The following is a 14,630-nucleotide window of genomic DNA, read 5'->3' on the forward strand; positions in this document are numbered from 1 at the left end:
GTTCGCAGGTAGATCTTCCTGGGCGGAAACCAGCTTGGGCAGGTGATAGGAATTTCTCTGTAAGAGGAGAAATACGTGACAGAAGCAGCCTCTCAAGGAGTTTGTAACACATGGAGAGGAGAGAAATTGGTCTATAGCTGGCGGCCAGTGTTGGGTCTTTCTTTGGTTTCAAAACTGCTATTATCTTCACACGACGCCAAATTTTGGGCATAGATTCAGATTCCAAGATGTGGGACAGGAATGAAGTGAGCCACTTCTTTGCCGTGGGGCCCAAGTTAAGAATGAGTTCTGGGGTGATGTTATCATAGCCAGCAGCTGTTCCCGGTTTAACCCTCTTCAAAGCGTCTTCCAGTTCAGACAGTGTAAAGGGAGAGAGTTTTGGAGATGGACAAGATAAACGGAAGTGAGATGACCACTCATGGGAAATTTCTCTTTTCCAGACTGAGTCGATCTTAGCACGTCCAACTTGAGTTAGGTGACTGGCCACTGAGTTTGGAGATACGGGAGGATGGGAGACGGGAGGGGGTTGGCTACCGGCACCCAGACTATGAAGAAGCTTCCAGGCCTTCCTACTTGAGTGGGTGAAGACTTTCTGTGAGTTGTTGCCAACGGGCTTGGCGTGCTGCATCCAGGGAGGCAATGAGATGGTCAGCCACATCTGGGTCACCCAACTCATCATACTGCTTTAGTAGTTGCTCGCATTCAGCATCAAGACAAGGCATATAGTTAGCACGTCTCCCACGAGGAATGCCTTGGGAAGCTGCTTTGAAGATGGCTTGGCGGAAGCGCCTGTAGGAATCTTCAGAGGGGATAGTTAATTGGAATTGCAGGAATAGATTTGTTGGTAAGATCACTGAACAGACGCCAGTTTGCTTTCCGAAAGTTCCATCTTAGTTTCTCCAAGCGCAGAATCAGTGGGAGCTGGAGACTAATGTGGATGATAGCTGGGCGGTGATGACTGTGCGGGAAGATCTTGAGAACGTGTCTTGTAGCGGGAAAGGCTTGGCCGTTGACTGTGCTAATCCAGCACAGGTCGGGTGACTAGTCTTTATTCCATCTAGCACTGTGAAAAGAGCATGGCTGTTTGGGATTGTATAATAGAGAGAGGTCATTCGCTGAAGCCCAGTCGGCTAAGATAGAGCCGTCAGCATGAGTGGAGGAATATTCCCAGTCTTGGTGATGACTATTAAAGTCTCCAATGTAAACGGCTGGGTGATTCGGGCTAGGCAGGACCTCATTATCCCATGAGGCACTGGGAGGCTTATATACGTTGAAGAGCTGAATAGTTCCAATAGTAATGGAGTTGTAGAAGGTCAAAGAGGCCGTATGGTAAACGTCCGCAAGACACGATTTGGCGTAGATGGCTCGGCCGTGTTTAGGATGGAGATTATAGCATATTAAATCGAATCCACTGATGGTGAATCGAGCAGTTTCATCGACTGCTATATGTGTTTCTTGTAGGCAAATAACATCTGCCTGATGCTGTATCGCCAATTGACCAATAAGAACGTGTTTGGCAAAGGACAGCCCCTCAACATTAAGCTGGCACACCTCATTGAGCACACATATTACATTGCACAAGGATCTGGGTTTGAGCCCCCAGTCCCCACTTGCAGGGGGAAAGCTTTGTGAGTGGTGAAACAGTGTTGCAAGTTGTCTCTCTCTGTCTTTCTCCCTATCACTCCCTTCCCTCTTAATTTCTGATGGTCTCTATCCAATAAACAGTACATAAAAAATTTAAAGAAAAAAAAAGAAAGAAAGACAGCAGTCAGGATTTGGGAAGAGACTAGAATATTTTCTCCTTGCTTCCTATGACTCCTCCTCCACAACTTCACCTCAGGCCCTGCTGTAGTTTCAGTAGATGCAGGACTGCCTTTCTTTTTTCTAAAATTTTTTTTGTATTTATTTATTTATTTATTTTCCCTTTGGTTGCCCTTTTTAAAAAAATTGTTGTTATAGTTATTATTATTATTATTGTTGTTGTTGGGTAGGGCAGAGAGAAATGGAGAAAGGAGGGGAAGACGGAGAGGGGGAGAGAAAGATAGACACCTGCAGACCTTTTTCACCACCTATGAAGCGATACCCCTGCAGGTGGGAAGCCAGGGGCTTGAACCGGGATCCTTACACAGGTCCTTGTGCTTTGCGCCACATGTGCGTAACCCGCTGCACTACTGCCAGATTCCCAGGACTGCCTTTCAGTGGCCTTCCAGCCCTAACAGATCTAGTTCCAATCTCTGAGCTGCTTTGTGAGCATCTGTTCATTGTCTCAGCTGTCTCATCTCCTCTACCTACTATTTAAAATTAAGTTTTCTTGATTTAACACTTGCTTAAAATACTCTCACATATCTTATTTAGAACTTCACATCTATATTTGTGTATTAGGTTCACTACACTTGCCACCAAAATTCCAGTGCTGTCAAAATGAGCCCCTCCACCAACCTCTTGAATCCCTCTCCTCCCACTCCCCCTTTTTCCTCTGCTAAACACAATATTTTTGTTATGTTCTGCCAGTTGGGTTGTTTGTATTCCACATGTGAATGAAACCATCAGGTAATTAACTTTCACTTCCTGATTTATTTCACTTAGCACATTCACCTCAAGTTCCTCCTGTATCGTTATAAAAGACAAGATTTATCTTTTGTAATGTTTGAGTAGTATTCCACTGAATATCTGTATTATGACTTCTTCCAGTTATCTCCCAATGAATCTTGAAGTAGATTCTGTTATGACTGTTATGAATAACATTGTTGTAAACAGAGGGATGCAAATATTTTTCTGATATTCCTCTTGACTGAAAGAGCTAGCATGGTTCATGTTTCCTGGCTGCAAGAATTAGCTGGGCCAAGCTGTGGCACACCTAGTTATGCACACATATTACAATGTGCAAGGACCCAGGTTCAAGCCCCTGGCCCCCACCTGCAGGGGGAAAGCTTCACGAGTGGTGAAGCAGGGCTGCAGGTGTCTCTCTGTCTCCTTCCCCTCTCTATCTCCCACACCACTCAGTTTCTGTCTCTATCTAATAAATAAATAAAATATTAAAAAAGAATTAGCTGCCAATGTTAATATTGCTATCTCATTTAGTTGTACAATAAAATCCTGCAGGTTATCTTATTTTTACTTTTCTAGGCAAGGAAACATAGAAGACAGAGAAAGTTTAGCTTGGTTTCTTCTCAGATACTTGGTAAGTGATGGAACCAGAAATGGCACCCAGATATAGCTTCAGTCTGACTCCTGATGTACATGTCTAAGATAAGACAACTTACTCACGGTGTCTGCTGACTTTTTATAGTAAGTTCCTATGCTGAGAAAGGATCCTTTTTCATTCCCATCAGAATTGTTGTTGAAGCTTGGTGCTTTTGTGACTCCACCATTTTTTATTTTTTTATTTTTTTAGAGAGAGAGTAAGAAGCATAGAGAAAGGAAGAGAAGAAAAACCTGCATCACTGATTCACTACTGATGAAGCTTCCCTTCTGCAGGTGAGGACTGGGGACTTACTGAGTTCTTTGTATATGGTAATATGTGTGCTGTACAGAGTGTTCTACTGCCTGGCGCTGAAAGGATGTCTTTTGTTATCTTGGGGGTATTTCTCTTACAGGGATATTCCTGGGCCATCATCTCATGGGTTGTCCTCCTTGAGAACTCTTGAATAAATACCTTAGGAATACATCAGTTCATTTTATTATGTTGACAAGGGAAAAAAGAAAAAGAAAAACCTAGCTGACACGAATGTTATTTGCATAAGACCTGACATGACTGTATGTTTTTTCACTGAAAGTTGCAAGTTCCAAGAACCAGTGACATTAGGTATGTGTCTGTGGCAGGGATTCATTTCTGCAGTGCCTTGTTTAGTGACTTATTAACAACTTAGAAAGCTGTACTGTCTGGTATATAGGCACATAATGGACAGCTGATGAAGGACAGGGTTTGTGGTCATGTCTACAAAACATTGAGTATGGCTCTTGAAAGGAATGTAGCCCCACAGAAGACTATTTCTCTGGCATGGTGTGAATCAACCAACAATATATTTTTCTAAAAAGCCATCCATAATAGTTCAAGGCATGCCTGTGTCATACAAAAGCTACTCACAATTTAGAACAGCTGCCTTTGAGTGGGATGAAAAGTGAGAGAAAGCTTTACAAAGTGGAAAATTACTATTGTTCCCTAGAGCCTAGAATGAGAAATGGAACATCAGATTAATCTTGCACACAAAATAAAGAAGTATTAAAAGTCCCTGATGTCCCAGAAAGGCATTAAACATGGACACTGATGAAAGATTACTTTGGTTCAGAGGGCTGGGGCTTTTTCCTTACAATGGGTGGCATTGACATTGCCAAAGAGATGTCTTATGCTTTTCATCAGGAATCCACTCTTGAGTTTTGCCACTTGGGTGAGGACTAAATTTGAGGCAAGGTGCTTTTGACTCAGGACTCTTTTGAATGTCTATGTCACCTTGATGAGGCTGACTGGACTGGTTATGTAATAGGGTTGCTGGCTTGGTAGATTCCTCTTCCTGTTCTCCAGCTGTGACAATCATTTCTGTCCTGGGTGATATGGAGATGGGTCACATCCTGCTTAGTTAGGTATTTCTACTGTAAACAAGACTGGATGGAGTAAAGAGTCTTTAATGAGGATTTCTGAAACAGGATCCAGTTTCAAGGGGATGTTAGAAAATGTCAGAAGACACCTCATCTCTTCTGTCATACACCCGTTACTCCCTGCCCCCTGCCCAGGAAACGAGTGAGTCCTCTCCTTTTCCTGTTTCTTAGCTTAAATGAACCTCGACCTACAATTATGTTAACTTGATAGTGTTCAAGGCCACATGTAGACAATAAGTTGATGTGAAACCAAGCTGTAGTTTTATTTATTTATTTATTTAACCAGAGAGCACTGTTCGTTCAACTCTGGCTTAAGATGGTGTGTGTGTGTGTGTGTGTGTGCATGGTTGGGGGGGGCGTGGATTGAACCTGGGAATTTGGAGCCTCAGGCATGAGAGTCTCTGCAAAACCATCATACTATCTACTCCCACCTCCCAGCTGTAGTTTTAAATCCCAATTTTTTTCCTGACCACTATTCATGGCACCAATTAAAATTTTTTACTAGTGATTTAATAATGATTAACAAGATTGTAAGTAACAGGTGTACAATTTCACAGTTCCCACCACCAGAGTTCCATGTCCCATATCCTCCATTGGAAGCTTCCCTATTCTTTATCCCTCTGGGAGTATGGATCAAAATTCTTTATGGGGTGCAGAAAATGGAAGGTCTGGTTTCTGTAATTGCTTCTTCAATTACATGGACATGGACATTGGCAAGCTGATCCATATGCCCAGCCTCTTTCTGTCTTTCCCTGGTGGGGTAGGGCTCTGGAAAGGTCAGGTTCCAGGACATATAGGTGAGGTTGTCTGCCCAGGGAAGTCAGAATGGTGTCATAATAGCGTCTGCAACTTGGTGGCTGAAAGGCAGTAAGATATAAAGCAAATTGTTCAATAAACAGGAACCCAAAGGTAGGAATAGAGCAAATGAAACTAGGTGTCTTCATGTGGAAAGAAGCTAGGAAGTCTATTTTAGGTATGTTCCATGTGGCCCATAACTTTACTAATTTTTGCCTGAGCCCCATAGTAGGTGGACTAAAAGTGTTGTCTGGGAAGATGGTGTCAGAGTTGAGAATAGCACTAGAAAGCTGGATCAGGGCAGAGAGTAGCTCCCAAATATGGGAAAAGTATATAAATATTGTTAACTGTAAGCCCCATCAATCTGACCCAGGGCCCATATCTATTCATATTTAGTCCAGGAGCCAGTGTAACCTCTGAGTCCCTGTCAGTCTAAGTTCACAATACATGGTCACAGCTAGGAACATTATAGGTTGCACTCATTTTAGAATTAATGTTCCGTGAGAGGCAGTGTAGTTTGTCCCAGCCTCCCTTGGGAGAATGGGGTAGCCCCTACCATTGAGTCTCTATGGTGAGAGCAAGGTCCTGGAGAGGCCCATAAAAGGGCGTATGATGACATTCCTGATGGAAGTGACCAGTGATGGTGGAGAGAGGGATCTATTAGAGGTCTAGGTCCATCTAATGTTTGTGGGAACCCAAGGATTCCCTGACTAGGCACCCATTTTGTTTTTATCCAGTAAGAACTCACCTGATACGTCTGTCGAATCTCTTCTTTCTGGGGATTGCAAAGAACTAAGGCCAAAGCAGCTCCAGCCCAAGATGAGTTTTATTAATCTCAGGCACAGAAAACTAAGATTATGGAGGCCAGGCCTGGTGTGCAAACCTTTATTTGACTGAAGTATTCGAGACAAGCTCACCATATTGGCCTTTCAGATGTTCTACCTCCTTATCAATAATGCAAACAACACTCCTTCATAGCTTAGAATAGGTATGTAGTGGACAACAAGGATGAGGATACTCATTGCACATCTAGAGAAAAGGATGGACAAGTCTGTACCCAGGGAGCAGGCTGCAGCCAGTACCTTGACCAAGGGTCCATGTCTACCCAGAGAGTACCTAAGGAGTAATTAGGGAAGAACAAAAAAGATGCCACTTGTTAATCTGTGAATTTCACAGTCTTATTCCATGTCAGTTTTTAGCACGAGCCAGAGAGCTTTTCAATTTGTTAAATTCAACAGAAAAAGTCTCTAGGCTAATAGCATCCAGAACCATCACAAGCCATGAGTGAGTAGTTCCCATTGTGGGCAGTAGGTGCTATTCTGGTAGTCAGAGATTGCTAATAACTGTAAAAAATTCTTTCCAGAAACTGACTCAGAATGAATTAGAATGTCCTAGTATTGATTCCAAAAACTTGAGAAATATATTCTGCTTGACTCATTTTGAGCAACGTATTCATAGTTAGCCCAAGCAACTTCAGGTAGGTGAGTGAAAGACTACGTACATGGCTGTCAGAAGTCCAGCTAGGTAGATGAGAGGGCAGACTGGGACCCTGAGAATTAACAAGAACCAGCAAAGGTTGCATGAGGGACTGGGTGGTGGTGCACCTAGTTGAGTGCACATGTTACAATGCACAAGGACCCAGGTTGGAGTCCCTGGCCCCACCTGCAGGGGGGAAGTCTCATGAGTGATGAAACAATGTTGCAGGTGTCTCTCTCTATTTATCTTCCCCCTTCCCTCTCGATTTCTGACTGTCTCTATCCAATAAATAAATACAGATAATAAAACATTTTTTAAAAAAGATTGTATGTACTAGGATTGTCTTATCAAGAAAAAAAAGTTTTGAGAAATGTGTTCCTTTATTCTTAGAAGAGATTTCTACCAGTCTCACACTCTACTCTCCTTGGAATTTTCCACACTCTGATTTAATTGTACTTTCAGAATTCAGGACATTCACTATAAGATAGACACAATGCTAGGGATCCCAGATTTTAATTTTTGAATTTTGCCACATGGCTGCACATTTCTCTAAGCTCAGTATCAGCCAGATCCACAAACATAGAAGTCACATTAGGTGACTCATTGAACTATAATGCAAAGTTACCGAGATAGTATTAATCTCTTGTTCTTTGTTGTTACTGTCTTCTCAACCTTGGACGGTCTTCAATAATCCAATGATTGAAATCCTATTTATTTTCCATTAAGGCACAGTTCAAATGCCAATTCCTTCATGAAGTCTAACCTTGATCCTCCTAAGTCTAGAGCTGCCAGATTTAGCAAATAAAAAAATAGAGGCTCCCCAGTTAAATTTGAATTTCAGATGCACAATTAAAAATGTATGTGTGTCTCAAAGATTCTGTAGGACATAATTATACTAAGATTGCATTTGTTGTTTATCTTAAAATAAAATTTATCTGGAGTGGGGGCAGGTGGTAGTGCAGTGGGTTAAGTGCACATGGCACGAAGCCCAAGGACTGGCATAAGGATCCCAGTTCGAGCCCCCCTGCTCCCCACCTGGAGGGGGGTCGCTTCACAAGTCGTGAAGCAGGTCTGCAGGTGTCTTTCTTTCCCCCTCTCTGTCTTCCCCATCTCTCTCAGTTTCTCTTCATCCTATCAAAACAACAACAACAACAACAACAGTAATAACAAAAAGGGTGACAACAAGAGCAACAAAATGAAAAAAATTGCCTCCAGGAGCAGTGGATTCGTAGTACAGGCACCAAGCCCCAGCAATAACTATGGAGCCAAAAAAAATTAACTGGGTACCTTACATTTCATGGTCTGGTAACTCTACTCCAGCTGGGTTTGGATAAAACCTCTTAATATCCCCCCAACATTGTCTACACTCTTAATTTTTACATCAGTTTTATCCTATCACAGAGTATATGAGTGTTCTCATTTTTCTTCTTTCTCACTAAAGTATAGGCAATTGAATACAATATTGTTCATATATATATGTATATAGATAAATATTTTATTTATTATAAATTGGGTAGAGACAGAGGAAAATCAATAGGGATGAGGGAAATGAGAGGGACAGAGATAGACACCTGCAACACTGCTTCACTGCTTATGAAGTTTTCTCCTTGCAGGTGGAGACTGGAGCTTGAACCTCAGTCTTTGTATATTGTAATATGTGCTTTCAACCAAATGTGACACTGCCTGGCCCCCATGATCCTTATATTTTAAAGAAAAGTTTTAGATTTACAATAAAATCAAGAGAAGAAATATATTTTCCATATACTCTCTGTGCCCATGCCTAAATAGCTCCTATATTATCATTTCATTTTATTTTTTGCAGTTCCATGCCTCACATATGCATCATTTCACTGCTCTGGGGCTGACTTTTAAGTTTATTTTTATTTTGGATAGAGGGACAGTAACAGACAAAGAGACACTACACCACTGCTCCCCCATCCATGATGCCCCTTTGTGGAACTGGGACTTGATCCTAGGTCCTAATGCATGGTAAGGCATATGCTCTACCAGATAAGCTATTGCCTGGCTTGGTTCTTCCATTGTTAACATCATTTTCCAGAATGTACATTTTCTTTTCTTTTTTATTTCTTTCTTCTTCTTTTACTATCAGAGCACTTCTCAGCTCTGGCTTATGGTTGTGCAGGGGATTGAGCCTGGGACTTTGGAATCTCAGGTGCAAAAGCTTCTTTGCTATCTACCCCTGCCCCCAGAATGTACATTTTTGAACACACCATAATCACCCAAAGTCTAATGGGTTCTTAGGGCTCCAAACTCTATTCTCAAGTAACAGTGATACATGTTCTTTATTTGAATAGTTAAATGCCAGCTACTGCACTGAGTGTTTTATGACCAACATGAAAAATTAAGTCACCAAGAACCTTATGTAGCTTATACCAATGATATAAATTCATTTCAAAAGTAAAAATACTAATGATTGAGAGAGTGAGATAATATGCCCAACAATACAAAGCTAATAACTGACAGAGTCAGGATTCAGCCCCTAGGACAGCCTAGCTCCAAAGTCCATAATTTTATCTATCTCACACTCAAAAGAGACTGAGTAGGTTTAGGTTTCTGTTTTTTGCTATAGATTCAATTTTTTAGTAGAAACAAAAATCCCAACAACTTATCCAGAAAGCAGTTCATTTCTTTCATGTATTGATTAGAGATGACAGTCCAAGTAGATAGGCAGGTCTACTCCATGAGGTCACTCAAAGACCAGATTCCTTCCCCTTTGCTACTCTGCTCATCCCTGGGCAGCTGCCCTCCATTTCACAATTGATGCCAGTTCTCCATATATAGGAGGTGGAATCATATGTGAAGGGCAAGTAGCTTCCTATTAAGGACATATCCAGCTGCTATTCACACATCCCTTCACTCATATCCATTAGTCAGAATTTGGCACAGAGCCACTGGAAAGCTGGCTCAGTGTTCAGATAATGTTCATACCCTCAGCTAAAATAAAGATCAAGGATTCTTGGGGGCCAGGTGGTAGCACAACAGGTTAAGCACACATGGCGTGAAGTGCAAAGACTGGCATAGGGATCCCGTTTTGAGCCTCCGTCTCCCCACCTGCAGGGGGGCAGGTCGCTTCACAAGCAGTGAAACAGGTCTGCAGAAATCTATCTTTCTCTCCCCCTCTCTGTTTTCCCCTCCTTTCTGGATTTCTCTCTGTCCTATCCAATAACAATGACAGCAATTACAATAATAATAATAACAACGACATTGATAAACAACAAGGGCAACAAAAATGGGGGGAAAATGGCCTCCAGGAGCAGTGGATTCATAGTGCAGGTACTAAGCCACAGCAATAATCATGGAGGCAAAAAAAAATTTAAGATCAAGGATTCTTTACTAGAAGGAAAATGAAGAGGGTGGGTACTGGGCATAGCTAACAACCTCTGTGTTAATCATCGGAGTAATGAAGGCAGAGCAGGTGTTTGAATGGAGAGTCAAGAAGAGTGAGACCTTGGTGAAAGTGAAGAAAGTGACATGTGACTGACTTAGAATGGCAGTGAAGGGTGATGCTGGGTTTCCACATCTGTTTTATGTCATGAGGGCTACTCTGAAGGTGGGGATAGAAATTACCATTTGTTCTTGTTATCCAGTGCCTTTCTTCTTATACTTTAGAAATTCTCCATTCCTATTACAAATAAAAGCCAAGAACTTGTGTTTCCAGTCTCCTCAGTGGGCAATAGGATGTGCATACTTTAGATAATGGGCTAGAAACTAACAAATCAGAAAGGCAATTTCTGGGCAGGATATATTCTGGTGAGGTTGCTGGAAAACATGTGCATTTTCAAGAGACAGCAGGAATAGGACCCTGGTAGAAGCATTGAGGTCCAGAATTGGTAGTGTAAAACAGAAAAGACTGAACTTGGACGGAGTTGGTGTATTGCACCAAAGTAAAAGACTCTGGAGTGGGGGGTGGGTGTTGGGGGAGGGTTCAGGTCCTGGAACAGGATGGCAGAGGACCTGGGGGGGGGTTGTATTGTTATGTGGAAAACTGGAAAATGTTATACATATACAAACTATTGTATTTACTGTTGACTGTAAAACATTAATCCCATAATAAAGAAAAAAAACACCAGAAAAGACTATTTACCCAGGGATGGTGGTTGTGGTTCCCTGGGGACTAGATAGCTAACTCTTCACTTTTTCTTTAGGTTAGAATCCTTGTGTTTGCACATGTGACTGACAATGCAACTTCATGCCTGTAGACAGAATCTCCATTCTAGAACCCTTGATCTTGAACTTGACTTTTGTTGAATTAGGACCACTCACAAGTGTTATTTAACCACTTCCAGGGCTATAGAGGGTCACCTACCTCAGTGACCACAGCAAATCTTCAGATTTGCATGATGAAAACATCTCAGCACTTTCTATCTTTGGACTTTGGGGGAAAATGTAAACAACTCAAGAACTCTGAATCTACATTTAACAAATTTAGCACCAGGACTTGGCCATGACACAAGAGACTTGGACTCTAATCCCAATGGCACCATAAGACTAAATGACCTTGAGAAAGTGACTTTTCTTCTTTGGGATTTACTTATTTATTTATTGTATATAGCATCACAGGACTGTAACACCTGCTCTTCTATTTATGATGGTGATGGAAGGGGGGAGTGGGAAAAGAACCATGGGAATATGTCACCAAAAAATCGCAGATCTAAATCTATACAAAGTGTGTGGCATGCATCTTTGTTTAATGTGTAGCCTGGCACTAATTATGCACAAATGTGCATAAACACATATATAACAGTCTAGTAGAAAATGTGCAGAAATGCTAGTTGTGGCTTTCTCAGGGGTCTGAGCTTATAGGTGATTTAAATATTCTTTCCTTCATGCCTTTGCATTTTCCATAATGAACATTCTTACTTTTGAAATGAGGAGATTATTATTATTACTATTATTATAAAAAAGAAAGGCACTAATGCATTATGTTAATGTAAGGTATTCATTATAACTTCTTTTGGAAGCATTTTGGCTCAAAGTACAGGCTTTCTTCCAGTAAAAGTTAAACAAGAAAAGGCAGGGTCTGGAAAGAGGAAGCAAAAGAAGGTAGGGGATGCCCCAAGGCAGCTGGAAATATCTGTTATTTATTAATTAATTAATTTATTTATTTTGAATGTCCCTTGTAAGGAAGGAGATGAGAGGATTGGGAGCCCAGGGAACCCACTAAATGTGGTACTTGAAGTCACCGACTCATTCGTCACTGGGGAAGGCATGGCCGCCAAATGTGCAGGAAGTAAAGGGTGAAATCTGAGCCTTAATACTGGCCTAACAAAGGGCAGTGAAGGACCTAATTACACATGTGCTTAGGAAAGAATCTGGGCTCATGATATGGTAGAAAAGGAGCCACATTTGCTCTGAGTCCTGGGTTTGTTTGTCTTTTTAATGCTGCACAGGATAGTGAAGCCAGGATTTCATATATGTGTGGTACTTCTGAGTGTCCCCCACTCCCATCCGATTTTCTGTTTTTTGAGGGAGAGACACAAAGAGAGACACCACAGCACCACTCCACCATCCAGGAAGCTCCCCTAGTGCCAGCCACGGGCCTCCCGTGTAGTGCTGGGGTTTAAACCCATGGCCTCATGCACATATAGGCCTGTTCTGGGTGAGTTATCTCCAGTTGCAGATCCCATGGTTTTTTATTTTAATTTTATTTTGAGGTTTCCACAGCTATCATTCTCCAAGAAGACTTTCCTATGATGAATGCACCAATGAAAAAAGTGAGGGAAATTGATGCTCAAGTCTGAAAGTGGGCACAGAGACCATAGAATTAGGTTGCCACCTCCTCCTCTTCATCACTGTTTCACCCCAACAAGACAACTTTGGCCTTACCAACAGTACAACAGAGAAAAATCAGCATGATCACATTGCTTCTGAAGCCGAACAATGCTACTCTGCCCTTGTCCCTTTTCCTAGAAGGTGCCAATTTCATTCCACAAAGTCAATGGAGCATGAAATGTGTGACAGGCACAGTCAGAGTGAGGAGCTGGTGCCAAGTCCCCAGATTCCAGTTGAATGAAGGAGACAGTCAGACACAGTTTTCAATATAAACTGGCAAGTTCCCTAAGGAAGAATCAACAATGACAAATGCTAATGTCTATTGGAGACTCAGCAAGTACCAGGCATGAGCTAGGCAATTGACATGGGGTACTTCATTGAAGCTTCTTGTTGACATTGTGAAGCTGGTACCATTATTACCCCCACTTCACAGATGGAAAAAGTAAAGCTGGGGGCATTTAGGTAACTTTCCAAAGTTACGTGGCTTATTGGCAGAAGACAATGTGTGTGAACCCAACTCAGTTGACTCCGTGCTACCTGCTTCATGCCTCTGCTTCAAAACACAGGGAGGGAAGGCAATGAGAGACAGTCCAATCTGTTTGGGAAAGATCAGAGAAAGTTCTTTGGAGGTGGTGAGCCTTTTATTTCCAGCCCCCCCCCCAATTGTTATAACATTGTGTTGGAACACTAACATTATGTGTCTCGGGTGTGCATTATTACAAATCAGCAGGTGGATTTACTACATTAAGCTCCTTTTGGAAAGCCCACTGTCAGTCACACACCCTCATGACCTTTTCACCTGACTTACCCACTCTTTTTCCTTCTGGGAACTCCTAGTTGGTCTTCTAGACTTCATCTATTTGCTTGTTGTCCCCCCCCACCCCCCGCCGTGTACTCAGTGTAAGATCATATGGTATTTGTCCTTTTCAATCTGACTTATTTCACTTAATGTGAGACTCTTAGGGTCTTTTCATGTTCTTTCAAATGGAAATATATCCTTTTTCTTACACCTGCATAGTATTCTCTTGTGCATTTTTATCACATTATCTTTATCTGCTCATTAGTCAATGGTCACTTATATGGTTTCCAGTTCTTTTTTTTAAATTTTTTATTTAAGAAAGGATTAATAAACAAAAACATAAGGTAGGAGGGGTACAACTCCACACAATTCCCACCCCCTCCCATGATAGCTTTCCCATTCTCTAGCCCTCTGGGAGCATGGACCCAGGGTCATTGAGGGTTGCAGAAGGTAGAAGGTCTGGCTTCTGTAATTGCTTCCCCGCTGAACATGGGCGTTGACTGGTCAGTCCATACCCCCAGTCTGCCTCTCTCTTTCCCTAGTAAGGTGTGTCTCTGGGGAAGCTGAGCTCCAGGACACATTGGTGGGGTCTTTAATCCAGGGAAGCCTGGCCAGCATCCTGGTAGCATCTGGAACCTGGTGATTGAAAAGAGAGTTAACATACGAAGCCAAACAATTTGTTGAGCAATCATGGATCCCAAGCTTGGAATAGTGGAGAGGAAGTGTTAGGGAGGTACTCACTGCAAACTCTAGTGTACTTCTGCTTTCAGGTATATATTTTGCAGGAGTTTATGGATACGTGTGCACATAAGCTCTCACAGTCCTTTGGTGGTGGGAATGGTGTTTATGTACACTCCTAGCAAAATGTAGACATATAAATCAGTAGTTAATTAATATGAGAGGGGGAAAATCAATTGTATGTCTCAAAGTTTCTCAAAACACAAACTGAATCTTTTTAATATATAGGCTGTGTATTTGATATGCGGACTCTCTCAAAAGCCTAGACCAAGTAGATTAGAAGCATCCAACAGCACAGCTATATACAAGATACTGGATACTGTACAGCAAACCATAACAAAAGGACTTTTCAAAGTTAACCCAATTAACAAATAATGTGATGATAACATTAACTATCGATTGTCTTTTTGAACCCTAAGACAGCAGGAACCTC

The 14,630-nt window shown here is 41.8% G+C and overlaps 1 long non-coding RNA gene across 1 annotated transcript in view; it reads left to right on the top strand.

Annotated features, from left to right (window-relative positions):
• Window positions 1-3,148: 3,148 nt before the first annotated feature.
• LOC132539275 (uncharacterized) overlaps window positions 3,149-14,630 on the top strand; it is a 37,370-nt gene continuing 25,888 nt past the window's right edge. The window contains exons 1-2 of the long non-coding RNA XR_009550539.1: window positions 3,149-3,181; window positions 3,395-3,477. This is a non-coding gene — a long non-coding RNA (uncharacterized LOC132539275). The remainder of the gene's footprint in view (window positions 3,182-3,394; window positions 3,478-14,630) is intronic.

The sequence above is a fragment of the Erinaceus europaeus genome, chromosome 7 (genome assembly GCF_950295315.1).
Source record: "Erinaceus europaeus chromosome 7, mEriEur2.1, whole genome shotgun sequence".
Lineage (NCBI taxonomy): Eukaryota > Metazoa > Chordata > Mammalia > Eulipotyphla > Erinaceidae > Erinaceus > Erinaceus europaeus.